At 42.2% G+C, this 16,029-nt stretch overlaps 1 long non-coding RNA gene across 1 annotated transcript; it reads right to left on the reverse strand.

The window, feature by feature from the left end:
- Window positions 1–12,502: 12,502 nt before the first annotated feature.
- Window positions 12,503–13,829, reverse strand: LOC125590714. The gene is made up of 2 exons (XR_007326716.1): window positions 13,524–13,829; window positions 12,503–13,442 (listed from the first exon to the last, which is right to left on the reverse strand). It is a non-coding gene; the product is annotated as an uncharacterized LOC125590714 (long non-coding RNA).
- Between the last annotated feature and the right edge of the window lie 2,200 nt (window positions 13,830–16,029).

Consider the following 16,029-nt stretch of genomic DNA (forward strand, 5'->3'; position numbering starts at 1 on the left):
ATCAACTTGCAATTCTCGGGAAGCCTATGGAACATGAGGATCAGATTGATGCGATTCTAGATGGTTTGCCTGATGAGTACAAGACGGTGGTTGAACAGGTTGAGGGTCGTGAGGTGCCTCCCACGATCACCGAAATTCATGAGAAGTTACTCCATCATGAAGCTAAGCTCTCGTCAATGACGCCTGCGTCTCTTCTTCCTGTGTCCGCGAACATGGTGCAACAGAAGAACACTCAGGGTAACTACAACCACAACAAGAACAAGAGTCATAGCAATCAGTTTAACACGCAGACCAGGCCCTCCTACTCCAACAACAACAATATGCACTGGCAGAACCAAAGTCGTGGACAGAGACCTTACCTTGGCAAGTGCCAAATCTGTGGTACTCAAGGACATGGAGCTAAACGATGTCCCCATCTCCAAAGCTATCAAGCCACATCCCAACAGTCTCCCTTCACACCTTGGCAACCACAAGCGAATGTAGCTGCTGCATCACCCTACACGGCTAACAACTGGCTCCTTGACAGTGGTGCTACGCATCACATCACCTCGGATCTGCAGAACCTGTCCCTGCATCAACCATATGAAGGAGGTGAGGCCGTGGTGATTGTAGATGGATCGAATCAATCCATTACACACACTGGTTCTGTTATACTTCCCTCTTCAACTAAGCCTATTAAGTTGACTGATACATTATGTGTGCCAAACATACACAAAAATCTCATCTCAGTTCATGGTTTATGCAATACTAATCAAGTCTCCGTCGAATTCTTTCCTTCTTCTTTTCAGGTGAAGGATCTGAGCACGGGGACCCGGTTAGTTCACGGAAAAGCTAGAGAAAAACTCTATGAATGGCCGACTAGTCTTGCTTCACCAGCGGCCATGTTCACCTCTCCATCTAAAGCTACACTATCTTCTTGGCATTCACGCTTGGGTCATCCCTCTATTTCTATTCTTACTAAAACAGTTTCAAAGTTTTCTCTTCCTATTTCTCAGTTGTCTTCTAAACCTATGTCTTGCTCAGATTGCATGATCAATAAAAGCCATAAACTTTCTTTTTCAAAATCGAGTATAACTTCTACACGACCTCTCGAGGTTGTTTTCTCTGATGTCTGGTCATCTCCTATTCTATCAACTGATCAGTTCAAATATTATCTTATTCTAGTTGACCACTACACAAAATATACATGGCTTTATCCTCTAAAACTAAAATCTCAAGTCAAGGAAACTTTTGTAGCTTACAAACAGTTGGTGGAGAATCGTTTTCAAACAAAAATGGGCACGTTATTCTCAGATAACGGTGGAGAGTTTATAGCATTACGTGCGTACCTTCAAAGTCAGGGCATCTCTCATCTTACTTCACCCCCTCATACACCTGAGCACAATGGTGCTGCTGAGAGGAAACACCGGCATGTAGTTGAAACTGGCTTGACCCTCATGTCCCAAGCATCAATGCCTAAGACGTACTGGCCTTTTGCCTTCGCCGCTGCGATCTATCTGATCAATCGTATGCCTACTCCGAACCTCGACTATGACTCCCCGTATCAGAGACTCTTTGGCAAGCCTCCGAATTATTCCAGACTTCGCGTGTTTGGGTGTCGCTGCTACCCATGGCTGCGACCATATACCAAACACAAGTTAGAAGATCGATCCAAAGCTTGTATTTTTCTGGGTTACTCCACGAGTCAGAGCGCTTATCTGTGTCTCCATGAGCCAACCAGACGACTCTATACATCTCGTCATGTTACATTCGAGGAGACGATCTTTCCTTTCTCGATGAACAAATCAGAAAGAGGCAATGTCACTACCGAAGATGATGTCACTCCTGTTTCTGATCACCTTCCTCCGGTTATTCAGGTTCCGCTGCAGCCATCGACGGTCCCGTCTCCGTGCTTAGATCCTCACCCAACAACACCGACGTCTCCACCAGTGCCACAACAAACTCAGGTATCGTCTTCTTCAACTCAATCTCCATCTTCTTCTTCCTCCCCCCTTGCTTCTGAGCCCACTGCTCCAAATCAAAATGGGCCTTCACCCCAGGCCCAGACTAACCACCAAATAAATGAAACCCAACAGCAGGAAACACAATCCATACCCAATATCCAAACCCATGATTTTCAAACCAGTGAACCACCAAATCAGCCACCGATAAATTCTCAAACCACCCAAAACCCACAAAATTCCTCTACCGCTGTCGACTTACAACAACATCAGAATCAACATCCTATGCAGACACGAGGAAAGAACAAGATCGTGAAACCAAATTCAAAGTTCAGTCTTACCGTTACAAGCCAACACCCCAGTCCTGAACCACGAAATGTTACCCAAGCTCTTAAGGACGAAAGATGGAGAAAGGCAATGTCGGTGGAGTATGATGCTCAAATAAAATATCAAACTTGGGAACTGGTTCCGCCTCATCCCTCCCAGAACCTTGTGAGTTGTCGCTGGATATACACAACCAAGTACCTACCGAATGGAGAAGAAGAACGACCAAAGGCTCGTCTTGTCGCACGAGGCAACACCCAACAACACGGAGTTGACTACGGCGAGACATTTAGTCCGGTCATCAAGTCGACGACAATAAGGCTGGTTTTGGACATTGCGGTAAACAGAGGTTGGCAGATTAAGCAGCTCGATGTAAACAACGCATTTCTTCAAGGAGAACTTCACGAGGAAGTGTATATGACTCAACCTCCGGGGTTTGTTGATCGAGATAGACCAGATCATGTGTGTCGTCTCAAGAAGCCAATCTATGGTTTGAAACAAGCTCCACGTGCCTGGTACTTGTCTCTCAAACAACACTTGGTTGACATTGGATTTGAAAACTCCTTAGCCGATACGTCTCTGTTCACACACAAGTCTGCCTCTCATCAAACGTACATACTTGTGTATGTTGATGATATTGTAGTAACTGGTAGTGATCATCGTCACGTCTCATATGTGCTGACCTCCTTGGCGCAACGATTCTCTATAAAAGATCCGACTGATCTTCATTACTTCTTGGGCATAGAGGCAACAAGGTCTTCTAAGGTTCTACACTTGATGCAGAGACGATACATACTGGATCTCTTGACTCGCACCAACATGGTAGACTCCAAGCCTGTATCCACACCGATGCAGACGACACCAAAAATCAAACTCAATGATAGCTCTCCGCTCTCTGATGCCTCTCAATATCGATCAATTGTTGGTAGTCTCCAATATCTTGCGTTTACTCGCCCGGATATCTCTTTTGCGGTCAATCGTCTGTCTCAATTCATGCACCAACATACAGAACATCACTGGCTCACAGCGAAAAGAGTGTTACGCTATCTAGCTGGAACAACAAGTCATGGCATCTATATGAGAGTTGGATCACCGCTTACTCTCCATGCCTTCACAGATGCGGATTGGGCAGGGGATAGTGATTATTATGTTTCAACCAATGCATATCTCATCTATCTCGGGTCTACTCCAATTTCATGGTCATCAAAGAAGCAGAATGGGGTTGTGCGATCATCAACAGAAGCAGAGTATCGGGCTGTTGCTAATACTGCATCGGAGGTTCGTTGGATATGCTCGTTGCTTCAAGAGTTAGGTGTTCAGATCCCGGTAACACCAGCTATTTACTGTGATAACATTGGAGCTACGTATCTATGTGCTAATCCTGTGTTCCACTCAAGAATGAAGCATATTGCTATTGACTATCACTTCATTAGGGGCATGATACAACTTGGCATGGTTCGTGTCTCTCATATCTCTACAAAAGACCAGCTTGCAGATGCACTGACCAAGCCACTCAGTCGCCAACAGTTTCTCACTGCAACATCCAAGATTGGAGTCACTAAAGTCCCTCCATCTTGAAGGGGCGTATAGAGGATCATATGTATATATGGAAAGGGTTATAATGTAAATGATATTAACCTAGACTAGGTTCCTTACTTACCTATATATTGTAACCTGTCTACTTCTAATAAGACTTATATTCACTATTCTATACGTGCTCATTTTGGAGGGGAGGCAAAGTAAAGATGATGGTTACGTGGAAGAATAAGAAGATATGAGGATGACTAATTAAACTTGGGAATGAGGTGTCACAAGAAGATACATTGAGAAGAGTATAGGCTCACGTGTGAAAAGGAGAGAAGGACAAGACAATGAATCTCTTCATGACTAGGAAGATGACGTGGTCATCAAAGAGAAAAGGTGGAGCAGCTGTCACAAACCTATTCATATTGTTTCACTATAAAAGGGAAAGTCAACCTTTCATTTCCCCACTTACGTGACCAAGAGAGAAGAAAGGAGAGCAAGAAAAGACAAGAAATAAAGAGAAGAAAGAAAAGAAGAAAAGAAATAGAAATAGAAAATAAATAATTTAAGGAGCTGTTTAGAGAGTTGCTTGGAGAAGCAAGACGTGTTACAAGATTGCGAGATTAACGGTACGGAATCAAGACGAAGATTTGGAGGGAATAAAAAGGGTTTGGTCAGTTTCCGGAATAAGAAAGTCAAGCCACATCGGTTAATCACTGTAAGTCACGGTTAATTGTTTGTTAACGAATTTTTAATGCAGACTCCTGACATCGGAGACGGCTTCCGAGCTAGGATAGCCGGACCGGTCTAGGTGTCAGTTTGTGGATCCGAGGCTTGAGACGATGTATGGGCAATAAGCACCCGGGTTATTGTGATTGTGTGATTATTATATGTTGTTATTGTATGTACCTCGTGTTGGTACTGTTGTGTGAGAACTTTGTGGTGGTTCTAGTAGTAGTTTGCAGGTCATTGCTTCCTCAAATGGTACCACTAAATCGGTCGTGGTCCGGAAAGTGGTGGGCTCGGTTTAACTTGGCTTGATCACCAAGGCCGAGTGTCACACGTGGATGTGACAGCCCCCGGCGAGTCCGATAGAGGACCGGGGCACGGCAATTCCGATTGAGGACCGTGACCGGACGATTCCCGAGCGCCTACGCCTGTGTGGTGTAATAGTGAAGGGATTGCCGGTGTCCCTTATGTGGAGGAAGAATGATTCTTTTGGGCCCTAAGAGTATATATATGGTCGATTGATGTGACACTCATAAAGAGTGTTTTGAATTATTATGGTTTAATGGTTTATTGCTTAAATCGGTCATGCTTTATTATCTTGAATATTGATTGTTGAACTACCCGTCTTGCTTGTGCTTGGGGTTGGGTTTAGAATGACGGGTAGTTGTATATGCTAGATAGGGAACCCTGGCTCACTGAGTGAAACTAGTTCACTCACTCCTCACATCCTTTTGCAGGTGACCAGTAGAGAGGACCGTAGCACTCGCGGAACTGTAGGAGCTGGTGTAGATTGATAATTTTTTGCTAAAGACTCGTTTTCAAGATATATGAATGTATGTTTTACTTTCGACTGCGTCCATCGACTGCGTCCATCGAATGCGTCCATCGACCCTATGTATAATATTTTGGTCTTGTGAACTTCATGTTATATATATATGAAATAAAGTATGTTTTATATTCGTGACGTGTTGAATCTGATATTAGGTTAGTCCAACCTAACACAACTCTATTACTCGGTACGGGTTGCAAAGCCTCAGGCCGAAGATTAGAGGAAACGAGTTTTGAATGGATATTCTGGGTTACAGAATTATGTTTTGTGACTTGGAAAGTCTATTCTAAACCCGTTGTGACACTTCCGAACTTGGCAGAGGAAGGTCGTTCGGGCATGTTCTTGTTTGATTGTTGCCCGACTGACTGACCGATGTCTAAAACAGTTCGGGGGTGTTACAGTCTACATCTTGAAGCCACCATAGACCACAGTTCGAAAGAGAACCTGCAGTCCCAATAGATATGATCCCTAGATTCATCAGCGATATTGCATAGGAGGCATAGGGGAGGAATCAGTAGACCCCATCCGATCAACCTATCACGAGTGGGTAACCTATTCTGCACGACTAGCCATGCGTGAAAGCTCTGCCTCGGGATGCTCCTTGAGATTCAAATCGCTTTAGCCACAGAGCTTCCTCAACATTTCCTCTCCCACTGAAAAGCTGGTTTTTGGCCACATTAATTGCTCCAATTAGAAATAAGAGTTTTTTTTTGTACAAATTTACAAAACATTTGTAACGTTGTTAATGAAATTTTGTATTATAAAATATTATGCGCTTTCAAAACGTATATCAAAATCTAGTATCAATATTAAACATATAGCACTTCTATTTTAATAGAGAATATTACAACTTTATTGTCATCAACCACTTCAATGGTTTCCGGTTAATCATCCAGCTAGAGAATTTGCAATCGGTCTTTTTCTTTCTGCATGCAAAACGAATAGGATTAAGGGGAACGTTGTTCGAGTTGCCGCGTGTTCTTGTAGTACCAGATCCCTATGTCTCAGTAGAGCCAGCCTTAGAGCATTTCCAAAAAGAATTTCTATTTTAGAGTTTTCAAAACTCTATATTTGAAGTTTCAAAGTGTTCTTCTCCAAAAGCCAAACTTCAAAGTTAACTTTAAAATTATTTGTATTTTACACTATGGTCCTTATTTTTGTAGTACCAGATATGTATGTCTCAGTAGAGCCGGTCTTAGAGCATCTCCAAAAAGACATTTTATTTTAGAGTTTTCAAAACTCTATATTTGAAGTTTCACAGTGTTTTTCTCCAAAAGCAAAACTTCAAACTTAACTTCAAAATTATTTGTATTTTACACTATGGTCTTTATTTTTGTCATAGTTAATACAAATTCATAAACCTTTTATAAATAACTAGCACATATATAAAAATATTACAGTAATATTAATTAATAAAATATTCCACTAAAATATAGAATTATAAATCAAAATAGATAATTAAATATTAAACTAAAAAAAAATACCATATTATTCCATAATGCTTCATCTTCGGTTACACAAAATTTGTTAGGACAATATTTTAGATGTTTTGGAGGTTCCGGAGCAAATTAACTATACTATTAGTATTGCTGTAATACTTAAATTTGTGTAATAATTATATCTTCATGTATCTTTTTTTAATTTTTTTTGTAATATTCTTATTGTCTAATTATAGTTTTAAAATATTATACATCTTATTAAAAAATTTATTTAATTTTATGTGTAAAATTTGTATTTATAAATATAAATTTGAAATATTTATGATATAAAAAAGTTTTAAGGATTAAACGATAAATGAGAAAATACTTAATAATCATAAATGTGATGTATACTTAATTATAATGACCAAAATGCAAAAAAAAAAGAAGATGAAACCTCAAATTATAGAATTTTTAAGGTTTTTTTTTGTAGAGCAAAAAACTCTATATTTGAAGTTATAGAATTTGTGTTTTTGAAGATGCTCTTAGAATTGTATAGGCCGGAAGCAAGAAAGAAGAATGCGGCCACTTTTCGAAGAGAAAACAGAAAAAAACATAAAAGCTGAATTGGGGTCAGGGTAGTTCGAACCCACGAACTAATGAAAGTATTGGCATATAAATTTCCACAAGATTAAAGAGATTATTTTTTATAAAATGTGGCCGAAAATAGCTCATAAAATAAACGGCTGCAAGCGTGTGCTTCCCCCGCTTTGTACAAGGACCGGCACTGTGTCTCAGTCATTATGATGTTTGTTTCACGTTGAGATTCACAGATGATTTTTGTGTTGAAACTCCCTTACATCTAGCGAAGAACTTATTTCAATGGAAGTAGAAACCTTTTTTCCACTAATCCTAGCGTATTTGTTCATGCCACTGGAGAATACAAAGCAAATCTATAACAATAGAGGGGATTTCTCTCTCTTCTCTTGTATCCACGTCAGCAAGCATATGGGGGCGTTTTTACCACGTGGAAGAAAAAAAAACTCAAATTATCGACTGAATTTGTAGTTTTGCTGGGCTGGGCCTCTTGGCGTTATGGCTTTAACCTAAATGTTATGTTCAAGCCCATTTTATTTCAGGGTTTGCATCATCTTCTAAACGATGACGGTAAACATGTTCAGCAGTGTAGAAACCCGTTAAAAAAAAAAAAAAGAGAGAATGGTCGAGTGTCTTTGTGGTGGTCGAATCGTGGGCAGTAAAGATCGATCGGGAAATTTCGAAGAACGAGGTGGTCGAAGAAGTGATCATGAGTGAACTATGAGTCGAATAAGTTGCTCGACCATAGTTAGAAGATGTCTTAGATTGATCAGACGGATGTTTTGGAAGCATAACAATTTTGGAAGCACGACGGTTTAGAAGCTCGACGTTTTTGAAGACCGACGTTTCTTCATCACGAAGTTTTCTCGGAAAATCTTCATATCAGTAAAATATTATTCTGGAGACATCATAAGTTGGAAGCAGGACGGGAACTAAGCACGACGGGAAGCAAGCACGACGGGATCGAAGCACGACGGGAAAACCCGAAATTGGGCGAAAACCCTAATTTCGGTATTATGGAATTCTTCGAGGAAGCCGGAGGCTCGGGAAATATTTTTACAGGATATCAGAATTCATATGGAGTCTATTAAAAATATTTAGAGCATCAGAACGGGAGCGGAAAAATATTCGGGATTGATCACGGGTCAGAAATTTGTCGGAAGGGTAAAAAATCGCGTAAACCGACCGAGAAGCTCGAGGTGGCTCGTTGCATGGGTTCAGAACGTGGTGTCAAGCATCTAACAAGCTGAGTGTCTCCAGAAGCTCGAGGTGTCACCGTGCATGGAAGCTGTACATGCAGCCTGACATGTAGAAGCACGAGGTGGATCGACCAAGCACGAGGTGTCTCCGCGCATGCAACCGAAGCATGCTAATCGACATGTGTGTACTGGTGTGGCTTCTTGCATGCACTCCAGGCATGAATCCTGACATGTGGGAGGAGTGGTGGCGTCCTGCATGTGTCTTGGACATGCAGCATGACATGTGGAGCACGAAGTGCCGCCGCGCATGCGTCCGGAGCCATGCGAAGCGACACACGGGCTGCCACCAACCTGAAGCTGATTGGCTGGTGTCTCCTATAAATAACCCACGACCCCAGCTCATTTATTCACATCCCGACCTGTCCAAACCAAGTTAAAAACGTGAGAGAGAAGTAGAAAAAGAAAGCAAGTGATTCCGAGCTATTTCGAGAGTTTTAGAGAGTTTTCGAGGTCAGTTCTCTACTGATTTCGAGTCAGCGCCTAGGGACGGTTCTGTCCAACTGAATTCGTCCAGGCCACTCAGTTCCTTTGATGATCAAGTGGAGATGCTGTCCGGAGTTAGTTCAGTTCTACGGGTTCAGATCAGTCGAAGTTTTGCTCGATACTCCGCCGGGAAGTCCGAAGAACTGCCCAGAAGCTAAAGGAAGTTCTGTCCGAGTCCAGATCAGCCTGTCGAGGCCTGTCAGTTTCTTCATGGTGAAGCCGAGGTTCTTTCCAAGTCAAGATCAGTCCAAGTCGAGATCAGTCCAGTCCACTCCATTCAAGTCGTCCCTTGGGTTTTGGCCAAGTCCTCTCCGATCAACCAGCTACTTCTCGCCTAGAACACTGTGAGTTGGTTTTGTGTGAATTCCATTTGGAATTTAGGGTAGATCGAGTAGCATATTGATTGGAATGATCAATCTATTGAATGGTAGAGTCCTTAGGGTTATTTATTTATGGAACTGGACTCAGTTTAGCAAGGGCTAAGCTGAGATGAATGGAATTAAGACTGAGTTGGTAACCTGACTAGGACTAGGGCTAGGATGCATCATGTTTTCTATTCTTGCGTGTTGATATGATTGAGTGCAGGTTCCCGTTATCTTTAAAGATAGTGTCATAGCAGGAGGCCGAACTATCTGGGTAACGGTTTGATTGAGTAGATTGATTGAGTATATTTAATTAAATGCTTGCTCGTTTAATTAATCTTGTTGATTGAGGTTAGTCATCTCTTGGTAAGGGAGTGACTAACTGGTTGAGTTGTTTAGTTTTGGGTTGGAGTCTTGTCCCTTAGGTCTTTCCTAGGGATAATTGTGTCGAGTGTGTGTTATGCCGACAGCAGGTGCGAAACCCGCCCATGCTAGGCATGTTTTGGGGTGGACTAGTGTTTCCTCGCCCTCGTATTCAGCGGGTTCAAGGAAACCCCTTATTCGCTGGATCGGGAAGACTCAGATAGACGGGGTCATGGCCTATGGCTGAGTGATTACACGACGGTGTAATGTGGCAGTGACCCGAAGGACTGTGAGCTGTCGCGCGGTGACCCGAAGGACTGTGGGCCGCGGTTGGTTGAAAGTTCCTTCTTTTGGCCTTTGTGGTAGGGAGATAGGATATTGCCGATAGAGAGGAGGAACACGAAGTCACCAGGGCCCAGGTTAGAGTGTTGTGTTAGTGTGTCGTAGAGGGTTATGGAACCCTCGAGTTAATGTAGCACCGATATACGGTGTTACGAGTAAGATCGAGTCATTGGTAGTTACTATCTTGTTATTATTGTGATTGTGTTTGGTTGTTGATTGTTTGCTTGCAGGTTCTGACATTAAGTCCTAAGTCTGGTTTAGGTACCGGATTAGGCTTGTGTGTATTTTGTTAGTGTAGGCCTGACGTTGGCCTGTATGTGTTTGAGGGATTGCTTGTGAAGGGTGGTGGATATTAAAGCTATGCGGTATCATTGGTTGGCCGATCATGTTCTTGTTTGATTGTTGGTCGACCGGCTCATGATACTTGTATAGTCTAAGTGTCTAACACTACATGAGTACTGAACTCAAGCGTATATATGGTTAACTAGGGATTGGTTGTTGACTTGTTTAAGTGCAGGTTCCCGTTACTTGAAGTTAGATTATGGCAGGAGGCCAAGTCTAACTTAGTAACGGTTTGCTTAGCCTTAGCTTATATTGCATGCTAGGGCTAGATTGATTGTTATTTTGGGTTGTCTGGGTTATAGTCTAGGTTGCGGGTAGAGACCGCCAGCTCACTGAGTAATACTAGATTACTCATCCAACTCCGTTGTCCTTTTTGCAGGTCGCTTTAGGTAAGGATGATTGGATAGCATGGTGCTGGACGTTAGGACCGCCGGAGTAGATTTCATGCCTTTTGTAAACGGTATTGTGAATTGTGTTATGTTGACTCGATTTGGCATTAGGCCGGGCCCAGTCTTGAATTATTCAATGTATGAATATTTCTTAAATCAATAAAAGTAATTGTTTTATATGCGCTTCATGAGTACTCTGATATTTGACTAGTCCGGTCTAACACAATGTTAGGTCGTGGTACGGGTTGAAAAGTCTTAAGCCTCGATCTAACGGAAAATGCTAACTCTAGGTACGGGTTGCCAAGCCTTGTGCCTTGACGCAGTGGGACGTGTTAGTGGACGAACTGGTCGAGGTCGTGGAGTAAATTTTGTGACTCTGGCCGGATCGTCCCTAACCCGTCACGTAGCGCTTCCGGACCATGGTGTTGGGTTGGACGGTCAGTCATGTTCTTGTTTGATTGTTGGCTGGCCGGTTGGCCTTTCATCTCCAACCCTTGGTGTGGGTCGTCCGTCGGTCATGTTCTTGTTTGATTGTTGGCCGGTGGGTTGACCTATGCCTAGGACGGTTCGGGGGTGTTACAAGCAGTCTCATCATAACGTCTGCAGCTTTAATCCGAGATTTAACGTGATACCCACTCTCAAGCATTCAACCGAGCTCTTCGTCTCCCAAAGTAACGGACGAAAGCTCGTCCGGCTATAAATCTCCAAACTCCCAGCCATGAATTACACAACTTCTCCCAAATCTGCTACTGAAAAACTTCAACAATGGCGAATTCCTTCATCCTTCTTGCCGATCTGAAAGCTGGGCGCTGCTCTAACAAGGCGGAGGTTTTGTTTGCTGAGGTTCTGGGAGGCTAGGGATGTGAAGAAAGGTGGTGAACTAATGAGTCTTGAGAGTTGCTTTCACCGATAGATTTGTGCATAACATCTTAGACAAGCTCAACAAATCCGAGTTGAAAGCATGACGCTGTAGGGAGGTGGTTCATACGAGACTCCTCCCTTTCTGAGAGGCTAGGAATGTAAAAAAAGTTTGTCAATTGATGATGGGTGTTGATATGCGCTGCTTGATGCTTGTTGGACCAGAATTTAGCACTAAATCCTTCCCGCAAAAAAGATAAGAAACCGGTTAACGACGACCTCGAGTGGAGCTTAGACAGGCCCATAAGAACTCGTAACCCGAAGTTGGCCCATAGAGCCCGAGGTTCTTTGAGTATGAATGAGTCAAAGAACAAGAAAATTATTCTCTGCATATCTCGGAGAGCGATCAATAAAGAATCAGTTGTAGCTAGAAAGGTGGAGCATGTGCAACAAATTATTAACCATATTACTAGCTTCTTGCAACAACCTTGCTCTCATATAAAAGAGGCCTTGGATCTAACGAAGAGGGCATCTTCTCCTTGGACGAAACAAAGACAAAAAGGATGAAAACAAAAGAATAAAGACTCATGAAGAGGTGGAGAGACTCCGGTACCACCAAGATCACTTCATCCTCCACCAACATATGGTGGCTCATTATATCTATCTAATGAGGAAACAATTCTTCCATTTTTTTCTGGGCTGAATAAGAACGAGAGAGATGAGTTTCCTAATGTCCATCTTACAAAGTAAACACATTGTTGTGTTTGTTAAAGACAAGAAACTATGACGAAAGCAACCCTCGTATCACGTTAATGACACGAGCTTATCTTTGTACGACAAGATTGATCTAATGAGATCGTATGCAGATAGTTCGAGTTAATTGAACTCGTCAACCAGACATCGAATACTTCGCATTCAAGACAAGAGATCGCGAAGCAGACATCTAGCCCGAGACCAGCGAAACCGAGGTCTCACTCCGGACCGATGAAACCGACATCTCATTCGAGATGATTATAACCGAACTACGTTTAGACTTGATCCCTTGACGGGTACGTAGGCAGCTCGATCCCGAGTTCAGTCACAATCTTCCTTCAACCGAAATACCTATGCTATTCGACATACGAATATATTATATTTTGTCAACTCATACCTGATTATATCGTTGTGTTCTGAGGATATCGTTGCCCACATTATTTTTTTCCCTAGATTTAACATTTAATCATTATCAAATACTTAGTGTAGATTTTAGGATCTACATTTTGGCGCCGACTGTGAGGAAGAAAAACAAAAAACGTCCTTGTTAGGAACCCGATCTAAGGCTTGTAAGCACGAAAATGGATCCATCTCATATGGTGTCTAATACCGCAACAAACGAACCATCACATCACGATGGCATCGATCTTACTAGATCATAAACGAGAAAGGAAACATAAGATTTGATTCAATTTTGACCTCAGCCAAATCGAATCTCTGTTACCGATGAAATTAGTTCATCTGGCCGTGTTAATTCACCGATAACGTTCTCAAACCATAGCAGACCGACGACGAGTTCTAATAGCCCGACCTCCCGAGTTCGGGTCAAGTCGAATGATGGCACAACACGAGAAAGTTTGCTGACCGAACAGATGCATCAAAACGAATTTGAACAATACATGGTCTTAGAACAAGGCGAAGAAAAAGACCCTATCACACATCGAGCATGAATCCTCAATCAATAGGAGATCAAAAGCGAGGAAGAATCCTAAAAAGGCTGAAACACAATACCTCGAACAAGCTTGGAATGTGTACAGAAACTAAGTACACCAGATTCTCAAGGTCTCGATATGTTTATCGAGAGGACGTCAAGAAACCAGAACTCTTTACCTCCCAAAGAAGAAGAGTACGAATTCTTAAAGACAGCTAATATGCTCGTCATTGCTTCACGAGTTAGATACGATCAAGTATTCGACCAGACCAGAATTCTTCACTCGCAAAAACAGATGAACAAGACCTCTCGCTGGGAGACTGAGACAATTATAAACAGAAACGTATTATTATCGTTTCATGACAATAATGATTCTCTTCCACCTAGAAAAGAATAAGAAAAAGCTCTTGAACTCGGGCACGCGTGCTCTTCCCATAAAGAGGACTCCACTTCGAGAAGACTAAGCCCAAGACTATTTCCACTTTGCAACAAAAACGACAACAAAAGCCCATCATATTCCCATCGCTATGTTATTGGATCATTAAGTCAACAATCATGATTGGATAATTCATCCACTTCGTAACTTGTTCGACAAGGAGATAGAAGAAACGTTTAATATCAATCCACACTAACGACTCCGTAAACGACATCCCGAGATGGAGGGCTCATGATTTAAAAAGACCAAAACCACACGATCCTTACCGTGGTTTTACAAATCAACTACATCTATGTATCAGACCCAAACGACGTTCATCCTCTACGACACAACTCATCAAGTCCTCAAGTTAGAGACTTATAGATAAAAGAGGACGTCGATAAGTATAGACGTTTGACTTAAAAGAAAAGGACTTATCATACAGAAAAGAACAAAAGACACACAAGGACATAGTTTTCTCCACCACGTGATTGGTATCACAAGAAAGGGAGGCTTTATATCAAGTCTTTATATCTGACACATGCCTTTTCCAGGATCCCACTCAACTTCTTAGCAAAAGAAACAACCACAAAGACGATTCCATCTCCACCGCTATATTAAAAAGTAATTACATCAACGCAGTGGAGGGATAGACCTTCTAAAGAGCTCGCAAGCTAGACTAAGGCCCCATCACCAAGACCAGAGAAGAAATATATATTCTCCTTATGTTCCTATCGTCTTAATGACATGTCTCGTTTGACGATTAATCATGTGATGTCCCACATAATGCATGCCAAGCCCTTCCTACATAATCAACGAGACGTTACCATCGTTGTTTTTACAAGAACGAAGGTCATCAACTCGTAATAGAGACGGACACGAACTAAAGAAGAGGTCGCTCTCCATGTCTCTTCTGTCTCCCTGATACGACTACGTGTTTGGTGAAGAAAACGAACCAGAATTCTTATAAGAATCAACGAACTTGATTTTTCGTTCGAACGAAACCGACGAACTCGACGTTCTGTTCAAGACCGGTGAAATAGACGTCTCCTTCGAAATGACTACCATCAGAGATTTGAACTAAGGTTAATATTCATTCGACCCCCATGAACGAGAACTCGCAAGCTGGAAGAATCACAACTACAGTCACCTCTCTCTCACGGAACAACGAAGAAACAATCGATATCCTGACCGTCGCTGGATCGAAAGGACAAAAACGCGCCAGAGCTCGGAAGCTAAAACCGTAAACACCTTTCCCTATGACGAACTCTCCACTTTCCAGAAAAGCACGAGCTCTTAGAGACCTCTCTGATTCAACAAGAGAGACAACGAAAAAGAAAAATATGTTGTTATCACTTCACTGTATAACAAAGACACAGCTTTCCATCATGTGATTGGATAAACGAAGAGCTCGGACTAATTAGAGAGCCACATCCAGAAAAACCATTGCATTTTCTATTAATGTGGTGTAGCCATGAGTAGAGACATTGGGGAGCTGAGTGAGTCTGACGAGGAAGAGCCAGACTTGAGAAAAGAAGAGCCAGACTTGAGCAGAGAAGAACTAAATGAGCTAGCCAGCTTGTGGAGTGGACCAGTAACCAGATCAAGACTGAGAGCACAAGAGGAGAGGCTCCAGGAGATAGCCAAAATCGTGGGTCTTGGATCAAGACAAGGAGATCAAGATAAACCAGTCTGTTGGTTTAATTTAATTACTTTGTAAGGGCTTTGGTTATTGGGCTTTCATTTAATTTAAACCAAAGACAATTAGGATTTTAAAATAAACCAATTTCAATTGGATTAGGATTAGAATTAGAATTAAACCATCCTGGTTTACTTCTAGGGTTTCTGTTTGTCGATTTCTTTAAGAACATGGGGGGAGGCAGCTTTGTTTTCTCAACCTTCAATCTAAGAATTATTCAGTCAACTTTGTTGTCTTGTCTCTAGCTTTCTCTGTTCAGCTCAAGAACATTGATCTCACTTAAAGGAAGGAATTCCTGTGAATCCCATCTTAGACAATACAAGGTGATCTTGTGTCTTTGAGTAGCAAACCATCTCTGTTGCCATTCCATAGCTTCAGAGAGACGTCCATAGTCCAGCAGAGTGCTAGTAGCCTCCAAGGACATCCCTATTTCGTTCCCCTTCAAGTGATCCAGGAGCAGAAGCCATACCCA

This window comes from Brassica napus, chromosome C7 (genome assembly GCF_020379485.1).
Source record: "Brassica napus cultivar Da-Ae chromosome C7, Da-Ae, whole genome shotgun sequence".
Classification (NCBI taxonomy): Eukaryota; Viridiplantae; Streptophyta; class Magnoliopsida; order Brassicales; family Brassicaceae; genus Brassica; species Brassica napus.